The sequence below is a fragment of the Urocitellus parryii genome, chromosome 7 (assembly GCF_045843805.1).
Source record: "Urocitellus parryii isolate mUroPar1 chromosome 7, mUroPar1.hap1, whole genome shotgun sequence".
Classification (NCBI taxonomy): domain Eukaryota; kingdom Metazoa; phylum Chordata; class Mammalia; order Rodentia; family Sciuridae; genus Urocitellus; species Urocitellus parryii.
The window spans coordinates 130,320,844-130,343,036 of record NC_135537.1 but is presented as its reverse complement, the minus strand read 5'-3'; the positions used below and the strand labels follow the sequence as shown (position 1 = coordinate 130,343,036).

The 22,193-nt window shown below is 39.1% G+C and overlaps 1 long non-coding RNA gene and 1 pseudogene across 2 annotated transcripts in view; one reads left to right on the top strand and one right to left on the bottom strand.

Moving 5' to 3' along the window:
* The window catches only part of LOC113177746 (uncharacterized), a 75,486-nt gene that overhangs the window by 38,571 nt on the left and 14,722 nt on the right, over positions 1 to 22,193 (bottom strand). The gene's annotated exons all lie outside the window — the stretch shown is intronic.
* On the top strand, positions 9,045 to 9,518 carry LOC144255926 (guanine nucleotide-binding protein G(I)/G(S)/G(O) subunit gamma-12 pseudogene; annotated as a pseudogene).

The following is a 22,193-nucleotide window of genomic DNA, read 5'->3' as shown; positions in this document are numbered from 1 at the left end:
GGGTATGAAGACAGCAAGAAATTCACTCCACATCCAAATTCACTTCTACAGATCCTGGATTGCCTGGCGGGGGTTGGTGGGGGGGTCCATGACCACTATTTTAAACCACTATTTCTTAGACCCAGTCCACAGGTGCCCTGGTGCCTCAGCCTACAGACTATATACCTCTCTCTTACCCTTTATTATTTAGGATCCTTATTCACATGTAACAGTCAATTCAAAGTGGCTTTTTAAGAAGAAAAGTCACAATGGTTCCTATAACTTATTCAAACAATATTATCAGGACTCAAGCTCACTCTCTGTCTCTAGCCTTCTCTAGCTTTGTTTTCTTCTGTGTTGCCTTTATACTCTGACAGGCTTTCTTCAAAGAGGCTTCTGGAGTCAATAGGCCCATAGTCTACAGGTTAGCAGGCACCATAGGAACACAGAGACTTCATTCTATTTCCATCAAACTTCCAGAAAAGGCCTCTATGGCTCTGATTAGCCCATCCAAGACCATGTGTCTACCTTGGAGCCAAACACTCTCCAAGAGCACACTGTCATTACTAGTATTTAATGAGGGCTAGGGATATAGCTCAGTTAGTAGAATGCTTGCCTTGCATGTATAAGGCCATGAGTTCAATCCCTAGCACCATCAAAAAAAAAAAAAATCACTAGTATTTAATGAATTGCTTAGCAGTAGGGAAGGAACAAAATCATCAGGCAGCCTGAGGCTCACCAGCAATATCTGATGCAATTAAAAGCAATAAAGTAAAAAAGAATAGGAATCTCTACTTGACTGAGCAGGTTTTCAGATTTCATTCTTCCTAAGATAATATTAAGTACTATTAAGTACTAACCCATTATACTTCATAAGCTTCCATGAGGAATCTGGAATTGCTTAAAAAAACACTTAGAATAATGTCTGACTCAAAATAAGTATAAGAAAATTTTTAATTAGCACTACATAAAAAGAATCCTAGAGAAAGAAAAAAAAGGCATATCCTAATAGAGCGGAGGCAGAGAACTGTTCTAGAAGTAGAGTAACCTAATTTTGTAACAAACTGGTAAAACAGGATATATTTGTTAAACTACTTTTTTATGTCTTTGATTCATAGCTTGAGATGATCAAGACTGTTTTAAAATATCTTTTCTATTGCAAACAAAAGTATTTGATACAGAATACATATCCAATGATGGTTACAAGATGGTAGTATAATAGATATTGGAGTCTACCCTTCTATACCAAATTCTTACAATAGAAACTGCTAAAGGTATACTGTAAATAAATGAATAACTATGCTCTAAAACTAAAAATTCTTGTTGGAATGGAGAGTGAAAACTTGCTAAAAGACAAAAATCCCACACTAGAGCAAATTTAAATAGGAAATTGTAACTTAGGACCTCAATAGGAATATATAAAAGACTTCCTTCTCAGGAGGAATCAAGACTTTGCCATGGGAGATATCCACAGAGACAATGGAGCCATTGCACCCTGCACACAAACTTCCCATGCACCTCACTAACAGCACAACCCATTCACTGCAAATTTTCTGTTAAAACACATATGGTATGCAATCTTGACAGTGACAACAGCCCCTCCACCCAACTGGGCTGTGAAAGCCAGACATTCTAGTAAATAGCATCAATCATGAAGAGGAGTGCACCAAAAAAAAAAAAAAAGAAAAGAAAGAAAGAAAGAAAGAATCACCAAATGGTTGAGAAGTTTGTAACACCATAAGAGAGACACCAGCTCAAAAAATTAGAGGAATGTAAACTCAATTAAATAGAACTGAAAAAGTGTCAGACAGGACTTTAAAATAAGTATAATTAATATCTTTAAAAAGATTAGGATGGGTAGTATCATCATGAAGTAGGAATAGGAAGTTAATAAATGAAGCAGAGACCTTGGAAGTAGAAAAATGATAATTGTTGAAATTAAATTATTGGCAGCATGGACAAACCTGAAGAGTCAACTTGCAGGTTGGAAGATTTGACCAAGGAATTCTCTGAAAATGCAACATCAGAAATAAATCTTTGAAATTTGAGGAAGAAAGCATTGAGACGTGCAGAGGGTAGCTTTAAAAGTTTAAAATCTATCTAAAAGTCCAAAAAGGAGAGACTAAGGGGGGAAAATGGAAAACAGGAACTATTTTAACAAAATAATGCCCTTGTAGTTAATTGTGAAAGCTCAAATCTCTGCCCCTTTTTTTTCTCCTTCCTCCCCCATTAAAATGCCAATTGGTGGATTAACATGGAAGGTATAAACTCACTAGTACAAAGAAAATTGGAGATCACACAAGAGTAGATAAGAAACGGATAAGTTAAAAGCAGACGGACAAGTGGTAATTAATTTAACAAACCAGAAAATGTTAAAAAAAAATCATTTGCTTGCAACGTATGGGTGGGCCAATAAGCACAGATGCTCAGTAAGATTCAGGAACTGGAGTACCAATAACCTATGAAGGTAGCTACAAATACAAGTTGAGGCTGGACACAGTAGAATTGATTGAAAATCTGTCTGAAAAGCAAATGACCCCCATATTCCTTCATCATCTCAGTTCGTCAATTGTCCCTCCTTATTCACAACAGAAGACTAGGAGTTTATTCTGTGATGAAGCAGGAAGATCTGGAATTGGGACAGCAGGTGGATGTGTCTTATTGAAAAGAGTCTAGTGGAAGCCAACACACTAAATATTGAGTCCTCAGTCATCTTTCAAATTCTAATGGTCAGGCTTTACCCCCCAAATAGGAAATTGGATGATTGGTCTCTGGAGAAACCAAACATCCTAATAAAAAAGACCTATAGGTACTGGCCAGGGAAGGTCCTATGCCAAATAACCAGGTCTCTGCCCATACTCTGAAAACCCCCACCAATGATCACAATTACCTTTTTTGTTGCCTCACTCTTAAATATGAAGAAAAAGCCACGGATCATCAGACATTTTAAAAGGAAGGGCCTCAGAAGAAGGGCCTCAGAAGAGACTTCTCCAAGAAAGTAACAGAGAAGACCAGGAGATGGAGATTAGAAGACACAATGACAATATAGGAACTTCTAATCAGACGTTTAAGTTGCTGTATTTTGAGGTTTCTTTGTTAAAGAGCTTTGCCTTTATTTTCACTTACAAAAATACCCCCAAAATTCTAAGGTAAGTTTATTTCTTCATCTACAATTCTATTCCTAGGCAAATTACCAATCAAGTGTGAGTTGAATAAAAACATGTTCAAATATGCAAGACCTCAAAAAATAGAACTTTTAAGCACCCCTTCTCAAAAGACTACTAGAGCAAGAACTATGCCAAGCTCCAGGTGTAATGGCATCAAATAAGCAACGTAAGTACTACCTCACTGTCCATTATTCTATATATTGACTGCTAAATCATCATACTTCATATGGGCCCATGAAATTATCATGTTTTTAAACAAATAATTTACACTGATAGGGGCCTGCCAAAAACATTTGCCTGAGACTCCACATACCCTCAGGACAGTCCTAGTTAAAGTGGTCAATCTTTTTTTTTTATATTGATTATTCCAAACATTACAGAGCTCTTGATAAATCATCTTTCATACATTTGACTCCATTGGGTTTTGAACTCCCATTAAAGTGGTCAATCTTTTACAACAACCAATGGATTTAAGAATGAAGAGACCATAAGTAAGCTTTGGGAGTGGATTCATTATAGTGATGAAGGCAGAAAACAACACTGAAGAGTCAAAGAAAGATTGGACAATGAGCTGGGCATAGTGGTGCAGGCCTATAATCCCAGCTACTCAGGAGGCTGAGGCAGGAGGATCACAAATTTGAGGCTGGCCTTCCAATTGAGGAGATCCTGGGTCAAAATAAAAAACAAAAAGGGCTGGGAAGGCACTAGGTTCAATCCCTAGTAACACACACACACACACACACACACACACACACACACACACACATACACACAGTATGAATAATAAGATAGTCAACCTCTGCCTTTGGTTTATAGACTCGGGTGGAAAAGATAGTGATGCCTGAGAATTTGGTTTTGAAAAAATCAATTATTTACATTGCTAAAGTAGGAAGCCCATTATTTACAAAATATCTTAAAGAGCCATTTTGGTTTTGGAAAGCCAGGAGGCAAAGCAGAGTTTGGAAAGGAGATGAGACAATGACTGATAAGTTTTACATAATACAATTTTTTAAATACTACAATTGGGGATTGGCTCAGTGGTACAGCATGTGCTTGGCATGCATGGTGTCCTAGTTTGAGTCCCAGCACCATAAAAAAGTAAAAAAGAAGAAGACTGACTTTCCTATATTATGCCATTGCTGGGGGGAAGGCCTGGAAATAAAGAGAACAAAGATAAAAGGGCTGGAGTTGTAGCTTAGTGGTATAGTACCGGCCTAGCATGAACAAGGCCCTGGGTTCAATCTCAAGTACCACAAAATTAAAAATTAAAAAAGGTAAAACATTTCTGCAATAAGACACCTGGAAATGCAGATGATGTAGGTCTAGTCAGTCAGAGGTATCTTAATAATATAAATGGCTAACATCAAGTTTTATATTAAATCCTGTCCTTACTTAAAATTTTAAGTTTGTCCATCAAAAGTATTTGCCTTAATTTTGACTTTTAAAATGGTGTGTTAAAATATTTAACACTTTACAAATAGTATTTATCTTGATTACTGAGTTTCTTGGGACCTGCTTAAATGTTACACTCAAATCAAGTGCCTCGCTCACCCCACCCCAGTTCCTGCCCTTGCAGATCTTCAGTAAGTGTCACATGGCACAGTGTCAGGAAAGACTGTCAATTCTGGCTCAACGCAGGGTGACATGAAGAGACCATCAGCTGTAGACAAGACATGGAAATTCTCTAAAAACCAGTTTAAGAAGCCTGAGAAATGTGGGATTATAAGGTAAACTTCAGAGCGAAGAGAAAGATAAACAGCAGAAGTTGATACAGGACATTGGCAGGGGTCCCAGAGAAGGGTGGAGCTGTTTACTCCTGTGTCCTCTGCTAGACTCCACAGCTTACTTGTCCACAAACCTTGGCCTCTCCAAAACAAAATGAGAAGCTCAATGTACCCTGGAACTGACCTTCTTTTCTCATCCTCAAAAGAGAATCTAAGGGTTGGCTGTTGGGTCCCTGAGGAGTGAACACTAGAGTGGGGACTCAATACAGTACCAGGGTGACCTTCCCAAACTCTTTTAAGAATGTCAAGGTTAGAGCCAGCTCCAGAATAAGTAAGTGAAGTGGTTTAGAAGTATACCTAGGAAGACTCTCTTGACACCTTAGTTGCTTAAAAGATAACTTGATAAAAATAAGAATGGGGCCCAGTATTCATCCCTGCTCTATCTACCACTGCTGTCCAGGAAGATAAGGATAAGGGAGGGGCTCCCGTCAACCTCGACCCTTGATGTTTTGATGAGTTTGGTTTTTTATGTGTACTATGGCACAAATCAAGCAGTCAATCCCCTAGGAAAATCAAACTCCTAGACAAACAGTTAAACTCATGGTCACCAACTTTTTCTAGGGTCTCAAACATGCCCAGCACGTCTATCACAAATTTCCCAATCAGCTATCTCTCTTATTTTCTTCACTTTCTCCTGCCCCTTCCCGCCCTCTGTCTTTCTTTCTTTCTCTCCTTCTTTCTTTCTTTTTCAAGAGATGGGGTCTTGCTACACTGCTCAGGCTGGCCCAGAACTCCTGGGCTCAAGCAATCCTCCCACCTCAGCCTCCCAAGTAGCTGAAATTACAGGGGTGCGCCCCTGCACCCAGATTCTCTTTTATTTTCCTTGAAAAACCAGCCTCTACCTCAGAGCAAAGCCTGTCCAAGGAAGGGGGCATGACCCTTGTCCTTGGAAGACCCACAAAATACTCCTAGGCACATACTCACCCTGCTGAGTTGTTTACCTACAAATAACAGGAGAGATCTGTTGCGCCAGGTGTCCCTGACTCAGTCAGGCTAGGTGGGGACCCATAGCAACCCCCTGGCAGCCACCAATCAGCATGAGACAGGGAAGTACCTGAGATTCCAGATAACCCTCCCAGTGGTTTATGATATTTGATAACATGTTGGGAACCATGTAATTCAGCACGTACTCCCCTCATGGCTTAAATCAATCAGTTCAAACTAATCTCCCTCTTGTACTAGCCAATCATCCCTACCCAACTTGTTCCCACCAGTGAATTTGCTAATCATATTTTAGAGTTGTTTTATGATTTTCCCACGGTGTGTGATGATTTGCTAAAAGATGCTATGATATATGTGAAGTCCCTGCCTTCTCCAAAGAATGTATAAAAACTGCTACAAACCCTGGGCTCGGGGCCTCTCAGCGTCATAAGTCTCTGTGTGCATGCAGAGGACCGAGCTAGCTCGCAATAAACACCTCTTTGCTGCTTACATCGATCTTGGTCTCTGGTGGTCTTTTGGGGGTCCCAAATTTGAGCATAACATAAGGGGGCTTGTCCAGGATCCCCCTTATAAGCCTACCCAGACATCTCAATCGAGAGGTGATGAAAACCTGGCCAGTAAGTAAAGGCATTGTCGATCTATAGTTTTCTGTACTCTGGTTGCCTACAGATTCTGGTTCTGTATTGTGTGGTTGGCAAAAGGTCCAAGTGGACGCACTGAAGGGCAGCCGACGGGGTTTGTGGGAGACGTCCCCAGCCCCTTTCTGGGTTCTGAGTGGATTGCCTTTAGTAAAGTATTTTGTGAAGTATTTAGTAAAGTATTTTTTTTAATTTTTTTAATATTTATTTTTCAGTTTTTGGTGGACACAACATCTTTATTTTATTTTTATGTGGTGCTGAGGATCAAACCCAGTGCCCCGCACATGCCAGGCAAGCACGTTACTGCTTGAGCCACATCCCCAGCCCTAGTAAAGTATTTTGTAGCTAACAGATCCTCCATCTGCCTCTGCTTTTGGTTTCTGAGTAGCAATCCATGCCGCACTGCGAATTCTGTGGCTGTGCTGCAAATATTGTGTTATGTGTTTTTGTTTCTATTGTCCTGTCTGCCTTCACCCCAACACCATGGCAAAGGAACTAATCTCCCAATCTGGAATTGTCAGACCCAATCTGAGGGGGATACTCCCCCAATCTGTTTGTCTGAAGGGAAGGCCCCAGTTGGCTTGGGGCCAGCACCCCACTTCTGTTTTTTCAACAATCTGAAAAGGGAATTTGTCTTTGTGTGTCTTTTTGTGTCTTTTTGTCTGTGTCTCTGTTAAGTGTGATGGCATTGTTTTACTTTGGACAGATGCAGTGTCCCAAGTTCCAATCTGCCTTAGATGTGTAGAAATAACTTTAGCTAAATTCTAGCCTGAAAATGTCCCTAGTATGCTTCTCCTGCTTCCCTGTGAGGGACCAAAAGTCAATAGAACCGCCAGCTTTTCTGTTTTCACCTTTTACACCCCTTTTAGCTGTGTTTTAAAGAACTTTGATAAACTTTACTCCCCTTTGTTAAATGGGATTAGGGAAGCAATGTTTTCTTTTCTTCCCGTAGTTGGCTTGAGTGCACACACTGCAGAGGGAAATGCCTGCTGGGAATCTAAGAACTTTGGTATCTCCCTTTTTCTTTTTCTCAAAACCCTGTCCTCATTATTAAATTGGCATTAATTGGCTTCGAGGACAGGAACCAAACTTTCAGTCACAAATTTTGGCACCCCAGATGGGACTCTAGAGGAGCCCCCACTCTGCTTTCTTGGGGAAGCCTAGCGCCCCAAACAACTGCATGCCGAGGATATAAGATGAACTTTTTGAGAGCTGACTACTGAAAAGTTAGGAGACATGGAGCATGCCTGGTGCCTGGGGTTGGACCAAACCAGAGGAGCTAATCCTGTAAGTAAAAGGAAGGACTGAGGGACTCTCAGCAGCTGCCGAAGCCCTTTTGCTTTGGGGAACTCCCTCCTTCCTTCCCTGCACTATAAGGATTATTCCACCTCTGTCTACTTAAAAAAAAAGAGGGGTGGCACTGAATGCAGTAAACTCACCTCACCAAGACCCTTGATTTTACACTTCTGGTTGCCCCTCTGTGAGAACATCTGGTCCACTCGTAGGGACATCTAAGGTGCCACTGGTGTAGGAGTCATAATTAAATGGGAGTTGGAAACTTGGGAAGATTTTTCTCTTAACTGGTCTGTTTTAAAGGTTATTATTGATTGTTTCTTGGGGATGATCTTGGCTGAATGTGTATCTAAAAGATGATGTTTTCTTTTAACAATCTGGTATCTGGGTTTTTGAAGCATTGCACAATCTTACAGTTAAAAGTTGGGTTTAGGTAATTATTTAGTTTATGATTTCAGATAATTCATGCCAGAGAACTTAAATACTTAGGATAGAAAACTAAAGAACTCTACTTCCAAGTTGGCAAGTAACTCCCAATCATTCAGTTTTCTCACCAATTTTTGAACTGGGTAGCCTGGGAAGATTTCCCCTAGGTGTACCAGTGCATTAATTTGGGCAAGGATATGAAATCATGGTATGGTATCTGTTTCCCTCAGTATGTAGGATTTAGGAAAGGAAAGTGTTGGATTGGGACTGTTGGTCTGGCTTATTGAAATGACATTGAATAGCAACAGTCTTGGGAATTTTTAAAGCTTAATTTTGGATATAGATGGTAGTGTGTGGTTCCCTTTTGGAACTTAATACTACTATAGGAACTTCAGAGCATAGGAAGTGGCTTAATGATCCTGAAGGGATTTCTTCTGATGGTAGCTTTTAATTTATCAAGTAAGACCCTATTTTCAGTTTTGTGTGAGCAAGTTTTTCTAGTGTAGGAAAATTTTTTGGCAATACAAGATGTAAAGGTATGGAATTTTGTGAATTTTATCTTAAACTTGTATCATAATTTTCAACATCCAAACCTGAAAATTATGACTTAAGGTTAAAATGCCTTAGGCATGAGGCTTCTGCTCAGAATAGCAGTTTTCCCTACTCCTTCCAGACCTCAGCCAGGACTTAAGTTGAAATGCAAATAGAAGAAGACTTCAAGCTCAGTAGGAGACTGATCTGAGGCTCAAGGAAAAAAAAAAGTGAAGGTGAAGCCGGTGCCCAGAGGAGCGGGAGGAGGAGAGGTTGCTGCCGTCTCTCAGGAAGATTCGTCCTACCATTAAAAACCTGAAAACGTTGGACCACACAAGTTCTTACTGATTTCAGGGAAGAACAACCATTGAAGATGTCCAGCAAAACAGCAAGCACCAACAACATAGCCCAGGCAAGGAGAACTGTGCAGCAGCTGAGACTAGAAGCTTCCATTGAAAGGATAAAGGTCTCAAAGGCCTCTGCAGACCTCATGTCCTACTATGAGGAGCACGCCAGGAGTGACCCTTTGCTGACAGGCATACCGACTTCAGAAAACCCTTTCAAGGATAAGAAAACCTGCATCATCTTATAGTGGAAGAATGGAACCGTTCCTCGCCTCTTCCCAACAAAGCAAATCCTGAGCAGCTCCTTGAAGAGATTTGCCTCCAGCTTATTTGGTAACCACTGCTAATAACTAAAATGCTCTTCTCTTGGAATAATGGACTCTAAAGTCTTTATTTTCCAAGTTGCCCTTTCTTTAAAATACCTTTACTGATTTAATACAGAATAACAATCTTTGTTTTCCATTTGATTACTATGGTATTACTTTGGGTTATTGTTTAAGGAGAGTTGGCCTGGGCCTTCTTAAAAACACAATTATATATTTCATGTATTCAGTTGATTCAGATATGTTAAGACTTAAAATGCCTAAGCACCTGTCAAATTAAAATGCCAAGAATAACTTCAGTCCTGAAACCTTTATATCATATTCTGCTCTTAATAAGGTTTGTGCCAACCTGTATAGTGTACAAGGGAAAGGGGTGTATTTTGTATATGTATGTCTCCGTATGTACACATATCAAAGCTTATTTCCTCATCAAAGCTCCCCTCTCCATGTAACAGCAGTTCCTCAACTCCAGAAGTTGTATTTATCTTGAGCTGTGTAGGTAGAATAAAAATTCTTTTCATATAGTTATTGTGCAAAAAATAAAGAAAAAGCATCCTAAAGATTGTAAAAAAAAAAAAAAGTGAAGGTGTCTTTTTACCTGAAGTCAAACTAGACTAAACCAAAAAAGTAAATTTTATGGTAATTTTTAATTACCAGCTGGTCATTTTTTCTAGAACCCTTGCTTTTTCTTAGATTCTGTATTTTTTGAGCTCATGATTTTGATCCTACAGACCTAGGTTAATGTTTTTCTGATCAGTTCTATTTTTGATCAACTGTGGAGTTTTTAAACATTGCAATGGAGATTTCACCTGCTACAAGGCCTTTACTATTGTGCTATGTGTGCACACTTGTGTTATGTGTTGTATGTCTGTATGTGTGTATGTCCATATATCATGCACATGATATGACAATTGGCAGATATATGAGGAGCTTCATAAAATTTTTAAAAAATGGATCCAAATATCTTTGATTCACATGATTTAAACGGTTCAATTTAAATTGGGTAAACAGATGAAAGTAAAGTGTCTTTAAAATTAAGCTTACAGGTTTTTCTAGGTGTTCAAAAAAACTAATAAAATGTTGATGTCTATGAAATAATCTGCCTAAATTCAGAAATTTACAAGGATTGTTTCAAAATGTGAACAGAAAAGGAGGTTAACAGATGGAAAAGAGAAATTAGAAGATTCTAGGTTTGGATTTAATAGAAGGAAAATGTGTTTCTGGATAAGAGAGTCTATGTGATTAAGTAAATAAGAGGGTTTAAGTAAATGATAAAGAAGGTGTAAGTTGGTTATATATGTTATGTTTTTGAGCAAGTAATCTTAAAGAAATCAAAAATTATACAACTATAGTTAAACAACAACTGTTATTTTGCAATATTGTAATATGTTATTTCTTTAAAAGCTAAACTTGGTTAATATAAAAACATCAATGTAATTGTGGTGCTATTAATGTGTTCATATTTTCCAGGTATACAAGTCTGTAAAGTAGAAGCTTTAAAAGAGCATTATATAAAACTGGTGTTCTAAAGTTGTATGGTAATTTTAGGCTTAAAAGAAAAACATATTGGAGATTTATTTATATCATTTGATGTTCTATAACTGGACCTGTTATCAATAGGATATATAAAGTTTTATGTTACTTTTTACACTGAGGTACAATTTAAATGTATTTTTAAGTTAATGAGAGCCTAATCTATGTAAGGTTAATATTGTAAAACACAAAAGTACTTTGCTACTTTTCTACAAAAGGTTAAAAGCTTTCAGCCTTTCATTAATTCATGTTTTAGATGTGATATTATATTGTTATTATATTACCTAATATTCATGTGAACTTAAGCAACAATTTATGTAGGCTTTATAAAATGATGTTTTGAAAGCAAAGATCAGCTTCAGAACTAGAGCACTAAAATTTATGAAGAGCCCCACCTTACCTGAGATAAGGCTCTGTGTCCCATCTTACTACATGTGAGAATGACTACAAAAGAAGTAGGCCAGATTTCAGTACATTTAAAGTTGTGTCTAAAAGTTGGTTTTTGCCAAGGATCTCAAACAGGGGAATATAATGTATAACTCTGCCAAGTTCAAGGTAGCTATTACATGAACTAAATATGTTTTTACTCTTGTTAATTTTGTTTTGTAGTTTTCTTACAAATGGTCTAAAGATTGCTTGTTAATGTTTTGCAGAGGTACTGCTTTTAGAACACACAACCTGGGCTAGTTTAAAATAATGAATTATCACCTACAGGATAGAGAGAGACCTTAAAGCCCAGTACTCTTAATATAAGGCTGTTGAAATTTGTTTGCTAGATATTTAAGATTAAATTTTAAAATTAAATTAAAGGGCCAAGAAAACGAATATTTGGCTCTTGCCCTCTGAGTCAGTCTGAATCCAGGGAACAGGGGACTTCTCTAAAGAGCTTTGCAACTCTGGGCCACATAACCTCCCGATCAGGGAGATTAATGACACCACTGGAGAACAGAAAGCCAATCAGTGCATTTGCTATGAAGAGGAGGGTTACCAGATAAAGGAGACATCCCTGATGCTTCAAGGGAAGCCACATGGTCAAGCAAGACTTGGACCCATCCTAGCACAAATGGCACTAGCAGAACTGAGAAGCTGCTGTAAAGTTCCCCCCGGAATCCCTTGGAAACTCAGCTGACTGTTAATAATAGACTGACTGCTTCATCTTTAACACTTAGCAAAGACAGTTAAAACCAAAACATAGTTATTCCTGGGCATTTTAAGTAATAATAATAGTTAAATGTAACTTAAGGTATATACATTGTGTTAGTCCCCAAGAATAAGTAAGATTGGAGGTTACAAAAGAGATTCTTAGGCAGGAATGCCTGATAACTATCAAAAGGAATTGCCAGAGTAGTTTTTAGTTTAAGGCTTACAGATATTCCTAACCTACACAGGTAGGCTTGGTGTTTACTAGTATGATTATGCAGCCCTAACTAACATAATTAAAGGTTTGTCTATTAGACAGAGGTCATACTAGTAAAAGGATTTTGCAAGATCAGATGACATTAAATTATTAAACTGTATCTTATGGGGAAGGACATCTGTAACACTAAAAGTTAAATGTTATGTTTACAGTCCTGATAACTGGGGATGTTAAAGCCTGGTGAGGGAACTTCTATACAGTGACATGTTCCAGCTACTGCAACATTTATTCAGTACTCATGGTTTTTGTTTCTCTCATAGAAGCACCCATTCCCAGATGACAACCTGTTTTTCCCCAACCAGACTTCAAATGGAACTGACTTCTAAAAGGGAACTCACGTCCCCCACAGCATCCCCCACAGTGTCGAGCCCCCTCACGTTCAACGCCCCCTTTCAGAAAGAGCCATTGCCCCTTCTCCTTACAGCAATAAGGAGTTCCTAAAATTAGAGGGGGTAATGAAGCCAGAAATAGATAGGTAGTGTAGATAGGTAAATCGAGTCAGGTTGGATCTAGAAGGCCAATTTTGAGTAAGTCTGGGAAGTTGAAGACTGTCTCCTGAGGGTTACTGTTTACCAAGATGTAGAGCCTGCCCAAATAGGCCCCCAACTGAAGGAACCATGATTGGTTCCCAAGTTTCCAGACAAAGGGGGGAATGAAAAACCAGCCCCTACCTCAGAGCAAAGCCTGTTCAAGGAAGGGGGCATGACCCTTGTCCTTAGAAGACCCACAGAGTACTCCTAGGCACATACCCACCCTGCTGAGTTGTTTATCTACAAATAACAGGAGAGATCTGTTGCGCCAGGTGTCCCTGACTCAGTCAGGTTAGGTGGGGACCCATAGCAACCCCCTGGAAGCCACCAATCAGCATGAGACAGGGAAATACCTGAGAAGGCAGATGACCCTCCCAGTGGTTTATGGTGGTTGGGAAACCATGTAGTTCTGCACGTACTCCGCTCATGGCTTAAACCAATCAGTTCAAATGAATCCCTCTCTTGTACTAGCCAATCACCCCTATCCAACTTGTTCCCACCAGTGAATGTGCTAATCATGTTTTAGAGTTGTTTTATGATTTTCCCTTGATGTGTGATGATTTGCTAAAAGATGCTATGATGTATGTGAAGTCCCTACCTTCCCCAAAGAGTGTATAAAACTGCTGCAAACCCTAGGCTCGGGGGCCTCTCAGTGTCACCAGTTACTGTGTGTGCACAGAGGACCGAGCTAGCTCACAATAAACACCTCTTTGCTGCTTACATCGATCTTGGTCTCTGGTGGTCTTTTGGGGGTCCCGAATTCAAGCCTAACATCCTCAGTCTATTCAAACTCTCTCCACTCTCCTTATATTTCTGAAATGCCCCCACAGCTCCCTTGACTCTCAGAAGCCAGCTCCTTACCAACCACCTCATACAATAAGTACAAATCATCAGACGGGATATTTCTCCACACCTAATTTTCTGGTTTATTTGCTGCCAATCTCATTTGTTCCCTTTTGTTTAAAAGGAAGAGTTGTCTCTACTATTTGAGGCCATCCTTCTCTACCTTTTTGTCATTACTGCCCCCTTTGTGGAGCCTTAAGACATTTTTTCTAATAGATCCCTGCCCCCAGCTCATAAAATTTTAGTATCTTAATTAATATCTTAATATCTGTTTACCTACTGTGGCCTTATGGAGAGTCACAGACCATTATAATAATAATATAATATATAATCATATTATATTATTAATATTAATATATCTGCCCCACCCACTTTGAGAATGCACCATGGGAGGCCAGTTCCTCTGCACATTCTCGGGATTTTTCTCCTCCCACAGGATTCTCCTCTCATCTTTTACACCCTGGCTCTTCCTGCGCCTCACCTCTCCCTCTCGCCCTCCTGGTTGCCTTCTTCAATTCTGGTTCTCTTTCTTTTTTCCTTCACAGACTTATTTATTGGAAGATGTGCCACACTCCAGTATGCATTCTGGTTCTATCTCTCTATGAAACTGTCCTCTACGATGCCCTAGACAAACTCAGGGTCCCCATACACAGTCTCTTCCCCAGCAATTCCATGTTAAAAAAAAAAAAAAAAAAAAAACTTCAGCAGCACTGGCCATGAGAGAGCTAAGCCAAACACATTGTTTCTCTACAGCTGTTTATAAACAGCTAAAATTTTCACTCCAGCTTTATTGAGGTATAATTCACAAATAAAAGTTGTATATTTTAGGCTCTGTAATGTTTTGATACATATATACATCATGAAATGATTCCCACAATCAAATTAATAAACATGTCCACCATCCACCTAGTTACCTTTTTGTAAAGTTGTGGTGAGAATGTTTGAGCTCTTCTATCTTAGCAAATTTCAAGAATACAAAACATTATGATTGATTCTATATTTAGAAGATCCAAAAATTCCACCAGAAAACTTTTAGAACTAATAAATGAATTCAGCAAAGTAGCAGGTTATAAAATCAAGACCCATAAATCAAATGCATTTCTATAAATAAGTAATGAAGCCACTGCAAGAGAAATTAGGAAAACTGCTCCATTCACAATAACCTCAAAAAAATAAAATACTTGGGAATAAATCTAACAAAAGAGATAAAATTCCTCTACAATGAAAACTACAGAATACTAAAGAAAGAATCTGAAGAAGACCTAAGAAGATGGAAAGATCTCCCCTGTCCTTGGATAGGCAGAATTAGTATTGTCAAAATGACCTTACTACCAAAAGTGCTATACAGATTTAATACAATTCCTATTAAAATCCCAATGACATTATTCATAGAACTAGAAAAAGCAATCGTAAAATTCATTTAGAAAAAAAAAAGAGGCCCAGAGTAGCCAAAGCAATAAGTATCAAGAAGAATGGAGCAGAAGATATCACAATACCAGAACTTAAACTATACTGCAGAGCTATAGTAACAAAAATGGGATGGTATTGGCACCAAAACAGACATGAAAACCAATGGAACAGAATACAAGACACAGAGACAAACCCACATAAATACAGTTACCTCATACTAAAAAAAAAGCATCATAAACATACTTTGGAGAAAAGACAGCCTATTCAAAAAATGGTGGTGGGAAAGCTGGAAATCCATAGGATGAAATTTAACCCCCATTCTCACCCTGAACAAAGCTCAACTCAAAGTGGATCAAGAACCTAGGCTTTAGACCAGAGACCCTGCACCTCCTAGAAGAAAGTGTAGGCCCAACTCTCCATCATGTCAGTTTAGGACCTGACTTCATCAACAAGAATCCTAAAGAACAAGAAATAAAATCAAGAATCAATAAAAGGAATGGTATCAAACTAAAAAGCTTCTTCTCAGCAAAGAAGACTATCAACAATGTAAAGACAGAGCCTACAGAATGGAAGAAAATCTTTACCAAATGCACCTCAGATAGAAAATCTTTACCACATAATCTCCAAGATATATAAAGAACTCAAAAGACTTAACACCAAAAAAACAAATAACCAAACTAATAAATGGGCTAAGAAACTGAACAGATGCTTCACAGAAGAAATTGATCAACAAACATGAAAAAATATTAATCCTCTCTAACAATTATAGAAATGCAAATCAAAACTGTAGTGAGATTCCAGCTCACTCCAGTCAGAATGGCAACTGTCAAGAATACAAGCAGTAAGTGTTGGTGAGGATATGGGAACAAAGGTACAATCACACATTGCTGGTGGGACTGCAAATTGGTGCAACCACTCTGGAAAGCAGAATGGAGATTCCTCAGAAAACTTGGAATGGAACCACCATTTGACTCAGCTATTCCACTCCTCAGTTTATACTCAAAGGACTTAAAATCAGCATACTTCAGTGACACAGCCACATTAATGTTTATAGCAGCTCAATTCACAATAGCTAAACTATGGAACCAACCTAGATGCCCTTCCACAGATGACTGGATAAAGAAAATGCTGTTACATACAAATGGACTATTACTCAGCCTTAAAGAAGAATGAAATTATGACATTTGCAGGTAAATGAATAGAACTGGAGAATATCATGCTAAGCAAAATAAGCCAATTCCCAAATACCAAAAGCTGAATGTTTTCTCTGTTAAGTGTATGCTTATGGTTGGGGGGCAGTAGGGAAGAATAAAGAAACTTTGGATTGTGCAGAGGGGAATTAAGGGAGGGGTGGTACAGTGGGGATGGGAAGGGCACTAGAATGAGACAGACATTATTAACCTAAATACATGTATGATTACCCTACTGGTGTGACTCTGTTCCATGTACAGACAGAGGAATGAGAAGTTATGCTCCATTTGTATACAATGTGTAAAAATGCATTCTACTGTCATATAGAACTAATAAGAACAAATTTTAAAATCATAGATAGAAAAAATTATGATTAACTAAAATCACCACACTCTATATTAAGCCCCTAGTCCTTAATCATCTTGTAACTGAAGCTTTGTAGACTTTGACCAGTATTTCCCCTTTCTCCAAATCTCTACCCGCTGGTAACCACCATGTTACTGTTTCTATGTGTTCATCTTTTCGGTAGATTCTGGGTATCAGTGAGACCATTCAGTTATTTGTCTTTCTGGGACTGGCTCTCTTTACTAGACAGAGAGTTCTCAAGTTTCATCCATATTATTCAAATGACAGAATTTCCTTCTTTTTAAAGTTGACTGGTAGTCCCATGTTCTATATGTACCACATTTTCTTTATCCATTCGTCTGTGGACACCTACGCTGTTTTTTCTGCTGGGGTAAATAGTAATTAGTGCCTAGAAAAGCTTACAGTGAGATAAAAATGACTCTAAAAGATGTGGCAGCAAAGGGAGAAGCCGGGTGCTTCCCTTACTTCCAATCTTGAGGTGAGAATCAAAGCAGAGTGACCTTGGTTGTAAAGTAAAAGAATGTATTCATAAAACATCTGAAGAAATCAATCTCCACAATGGGCATGCGACCTATCCCATACGTGTTGCCTGCTTGTAAGAGTGGCAGCCCTCCATTTACTCTGGCCTGCCACCTCCCAAGGAGTACATGAGTAATAAAATGTCCAAAACCTCTCCATTGAGTCCACCAAGTTCTTTCATTGGGGTCAGGAAACAGTAGGCTTGGAGCATTTGCTATCCTGAGGTTAAACATTTCCATGTCTTGGCTGCTGTGAATGATGATGCAATGCCTATGAGAGCAACTGAAGTTATTAAGTGAACATGAACTTGAAGTGAGCTGAGCATATCAGGTATGTAATTGAACGAATGTACTCTCCTAAGAACAATGGGACTTATTTCACTCAGCTCTGTGCAAACCTGGCATTATGGCTTGGATCCTAAATATTCCTGAAGGCCCATGTGCTGAAGGCTTGATCACCAGCCTGTAGCACTATTGGGATGTGGTAGAACCTTTAGGAAATGGGGCCCAGTGAAAGGAAGTTAGTTCATTTGGGGGCATATCCTTGAAGGGGATATTGGACCCTGGCCCTTTTCTCTCTTCCTCTTTTTTGTTTCCCATCTTCCATGAGGTGAGCAGCTTTACTCTGACACATACTTCCTGCAATGATGTTCTGCCTCACTACAGCCCCCAAAACAATAGAACCAACCAACCTTGAATTGAACCTCTGACACTATGGGTCAAAATAAACCTTTCCTTTCTATAAGTTGATTTATCTCAGGTATTTGGTCACAGTGGCTGAAAGCTGACAGACATATATCTTACTAGAGGGACTCACTCTAGCCTCTTCAGTGTATCATCTTTTAACTTTTAATTAGCATAATTATTATGAACACTCCCTTTCTAACAGTCAAAAATCCCTGACTTATCCCATGACTACATGAACTATGCAGTCAATGTCTTCTCTGGGTATATTCCTATGCCTGACACATAAACCAACTCCACTTTGCTGTTTGTTTATATTTTTCAAAAATTTTTTACTTTATTTCTTTCCACCCTTTCCTTGGACTCTAACCTATAGAAATAAAACCACCAGTACATAAGGATATAGGCACACACAAGCTCTTTGTAGTGTTCAGTATATGTAAAAATAAATGGAAACTGAATGCTCAGGATCAGAGGCAAAGTTGAATACACTGTAAAGCAGTCATATAATGGAATACCATTCATCTTCTTAAAAGAAGTCAGATTGGGGACTGGGGTTGTGGTTCAGTCATAGAATGCTTGCCTAGCATGCATGAGGCACTGGGTTCAATCTTCAGCACCACATAAATGTAAAATAAAGATATTATGTCCATCTAAAAATTAAAAATTAAAAAAGTCAGATGTGTAACTATTGAGCTTCAGAAATTTCCATAGATATATCTTTTAAGTAAGAAAAGCAAGATCCAGAAAAATGTATACAGTATGGTACAAATTTGTGTGTGTATGTGTGCATGCTGCATATTGAACCAATAGGCGATCTTAGTACTAAGACACATCCCCAGCCTTTTTTTTTTTTTTGAAACAGGGTCTTGCTAAGTTGCTTAGAGTCTTGTTAGGTTGCTGAAGCTGGCCTAGAACTTGCAATCCTCCTGCCTCAGCCTCACAAGCTTCTGGGATTTTTTTTTAAATAACCCAAACCAACCATTTCTATAAGTTGTATTCATGTTTGAAGATGATTCTATGAATCCATAGAAACTTGGGCTTGACCTGGGAATACCTGCTGGTGTTGAGGTAGCAGAGTAGGAGGGGAAAGGGGAACAGGCAGCAAAGGATAAAGAAAAAAAATAATCTTACAGCTTTTCTAACTATCTATCTATCTATCTCTATCATCTATGTAAATATCTAACTCTACCTCTCTCTCCATCTCTCTGAATTAGACAGCTCTCTGAGGGCAAACTTCTCTGAGCCTGAGTGTCCCCACTTGGACACCAGTTTTTTGGCCCATCAAGGTTCCCCTTCCACTCCCACCCTGTCCATCCCCATTCCTCACTCCAGTAGTCCCTAGGTGCCCAGAGTTGGCAGAGGTGGAAGAGAGAGCAAATTTGATTGAATGGTTCAAGACACTACATGAAAGAAAAGTGATTGGGACCCTGATTCTTTTTGACATTGTTCAGTATTAAGTCCTCTCTGAAAGATTAAGATTTCTTTAGATGTCTACCAGAAGGACACACACACACACACACAAAACCTGGATCCCAAAAGGGAACCCTCTGTGAGGAAAGTGGTCTGGTCTAATGACCAGGCTCAATTCCAAGCCTAAAGTTCAGGAGGCAAGGCTAGACACAGCCCAGGCACAGCCCTGGCACAGGCCCCTAGCACCACAATCATGTGTGGATGTGTAAAGAGTGTGGAAACCAAGTCTGTGTCACTGTTGTGGCCTGTGCAAGGCCTCCATGCAGCACTAAAAAAATGGCCCACTAAGTTGCATAGAATAAGGGTTCTCCAGCTAATCATAGTACAGCCTCAGAAAGGAGTGACAGCATTCAAGGAAGGAAGTGCTGGGTCTCCTGCAAACAGGGATGTAGGGTGCCCAAATTACTAATTGGAAATACATGAACCAGTGTCTGCCCCGAAATCATATTCTGTGATTATACAGTTTAAAATTACATGGTTTATAATGCCATGTTTATGTGTAAGGGCCTCAGGGACCAAATATGAATTTATATAGCCCCATGCCATACATGGGCTCCGAACAATAATAGAAAGACAATAGAACTATCATCCAAATTGACTGCATTTTGAGCCATATTGGCAGCAGGAGAAAAGGAAAGGATAAAATTATTCTTACATTTAGAAAATGTTTTAACAAGTCTTTTTTGGCTATGAAATCTAAGGTCTACCCCCTGGGGCATAATCTAGTGAGAGATGCTTTGATCAAGAAGTTAAATTGTTCTGTGGAGAGAAGTAATGGGAATGTGGGAATGAGCTACTGGCAGAGAGCAGGGCAATAGAAGTCTGGACAAAGAGAGGTTAACTTTGGTTGCACCTGTGCCAGTGTGGACTTCCCTATGCAAAGGGCCAAGACAAAACAAAGGCCTCATTTCTTCTTGTGGCATATTTAGGAACAAAATTTTAAAATTTTAAAAACAAGAGGCTTCATTCTGTCAAAAATAAGGGAGAATCTTCTCCCCACCCCTCTTTCTTTTCATGAAAGAATTTGCTTTAGGAAGTCTCCATATTCATTTCTGTCTCTGTGAAATGTGTGTAAATCTGTTTTAAAGATACATAAACCTTTTGTAAGCTTTATTACATAGGAATGTCTTTCTCAAGCAAGGAGCTGGGAGCAGCCTCTTTGAAACACACACAACAAAGGAAGTAGAGCCTCCATCTCCCAGTTTCTATTGGAGAATGGAGCCCAACTTAGACAAACACTTTGTTTAAGTTGCAAAACTATCTCCTATCATAAAGGTAAGACAGCAGCTTTGGGAGGCTGAGACAGGAGGATCACGAGTTCAAAGCCAGCCTCAGCAACAGTGAGGCACTAAGTAACTCAGTGAGTCCCTGCCTCTAATAAAACACAAAAATTAGGCTGGGGATGTGGCTCAGTGATTGAGTGCCCCTGAGTTCAATCCCTGGTACCCTGCCCCCACCAGAAAAATAAAATAAAATAAAGGTAAGAGAAGTTTGTCCTCCTATTAAGTCAATTAAGTGAACACAGGTGGCCACTCCAATTACCAGTGAGTCTAGGATACACTTTGTGTGAAAAAATGGTACTATAAAGTCATTTTACTTGAGAATTAATTATAATTTATCTTAAGCACATGTAGGTAATGAGTTCTATCTGTTTAGCTTTCTTCATGGCTTCACAATCTCTTAGCAATTGCTTTTGAAGTGATTCACATGCTGATTTAAGGCTTATTCAAAAATAACAGTTTTGGGGGCTGGGGATGTGGCTCACGCGATAGCGCGCTCGCCTGGCATGCGTCCAGCCCGGGTTCGATCCTCAGCACCACATACCAACAAAGATGTTGTGTCTGCCGAGAACTAAAAAATAAATATTAAAAATTCCCTTCCTCTCTCACTCTCTCTTTAAAAAATAAATAAATAAATAGCTCATTTCTTTAAAAAAAAATAACAGTTTTGTTGCTGCTGTTGTTGATACCTGCGTGAAGAAGTTTTCAAGATTAGGATTTTTTTTTTAAATAAATCATCCCTAGACTGTTCGATAGTAGAGAGTCTGCCTAGCACGTGTGAGGCCCTGGGCTCAAATCCCCTGGTATAGAAAAAATAAATTTTAATATATTCTCCCAACATTGTGCGTGTGCTTAAAAAAGAAAATAATAGTGGTGAAGGAGTCTTGAGGGGTCAAGAACCCTAGTGGGAGGCTGGGGCCTGTACAGGGCCATGGGGAAACAGTATGTGGTGATGAATGGCAAAGGAATTTCTAGGAGGAGTGATGCTGACATTCCACTGAAAATAATAAACTAATAGCAACTAATACACAGAGGACTCTGTGCCAGGCCTTGTTCTAAAAGTTTGAACATATTAACTCATTTAGCTTATGCACAGTTTAGATTATTTTCCTCCATTGTAAATTCCCTCACAGTATCCTGGGGTAGGCAGAAAGAGTCACAAAACAGCAGAGAATCAGGCTGAAGTATGGACTCACTTTGGAAATAAATATATTTTAAATTCTTTTCTAGAAAGTAAACCATAAAAATATGTGTGGAAAAGGCCAGATCCTGCTATCGTGAACAATGAGAATTTGAGCCATTTTATTGGGATATTACAGAATAGGGTAGCCCCAGAAAACTGGGGGTGGGGGAGGTGTTCAATGGCTCTGTTCCAAGCACAAAGCATTTGGTAGGAATGGGCCCTAAAAGGTGGGAAATGGTATTCAGGAAGGACGCAATGCTGGTATAAGCTTTGGAAGTTGGAAGGTGGGACTAGACACACCCCCCCATGATTTATTCCCACCAATAACCAGCACATCT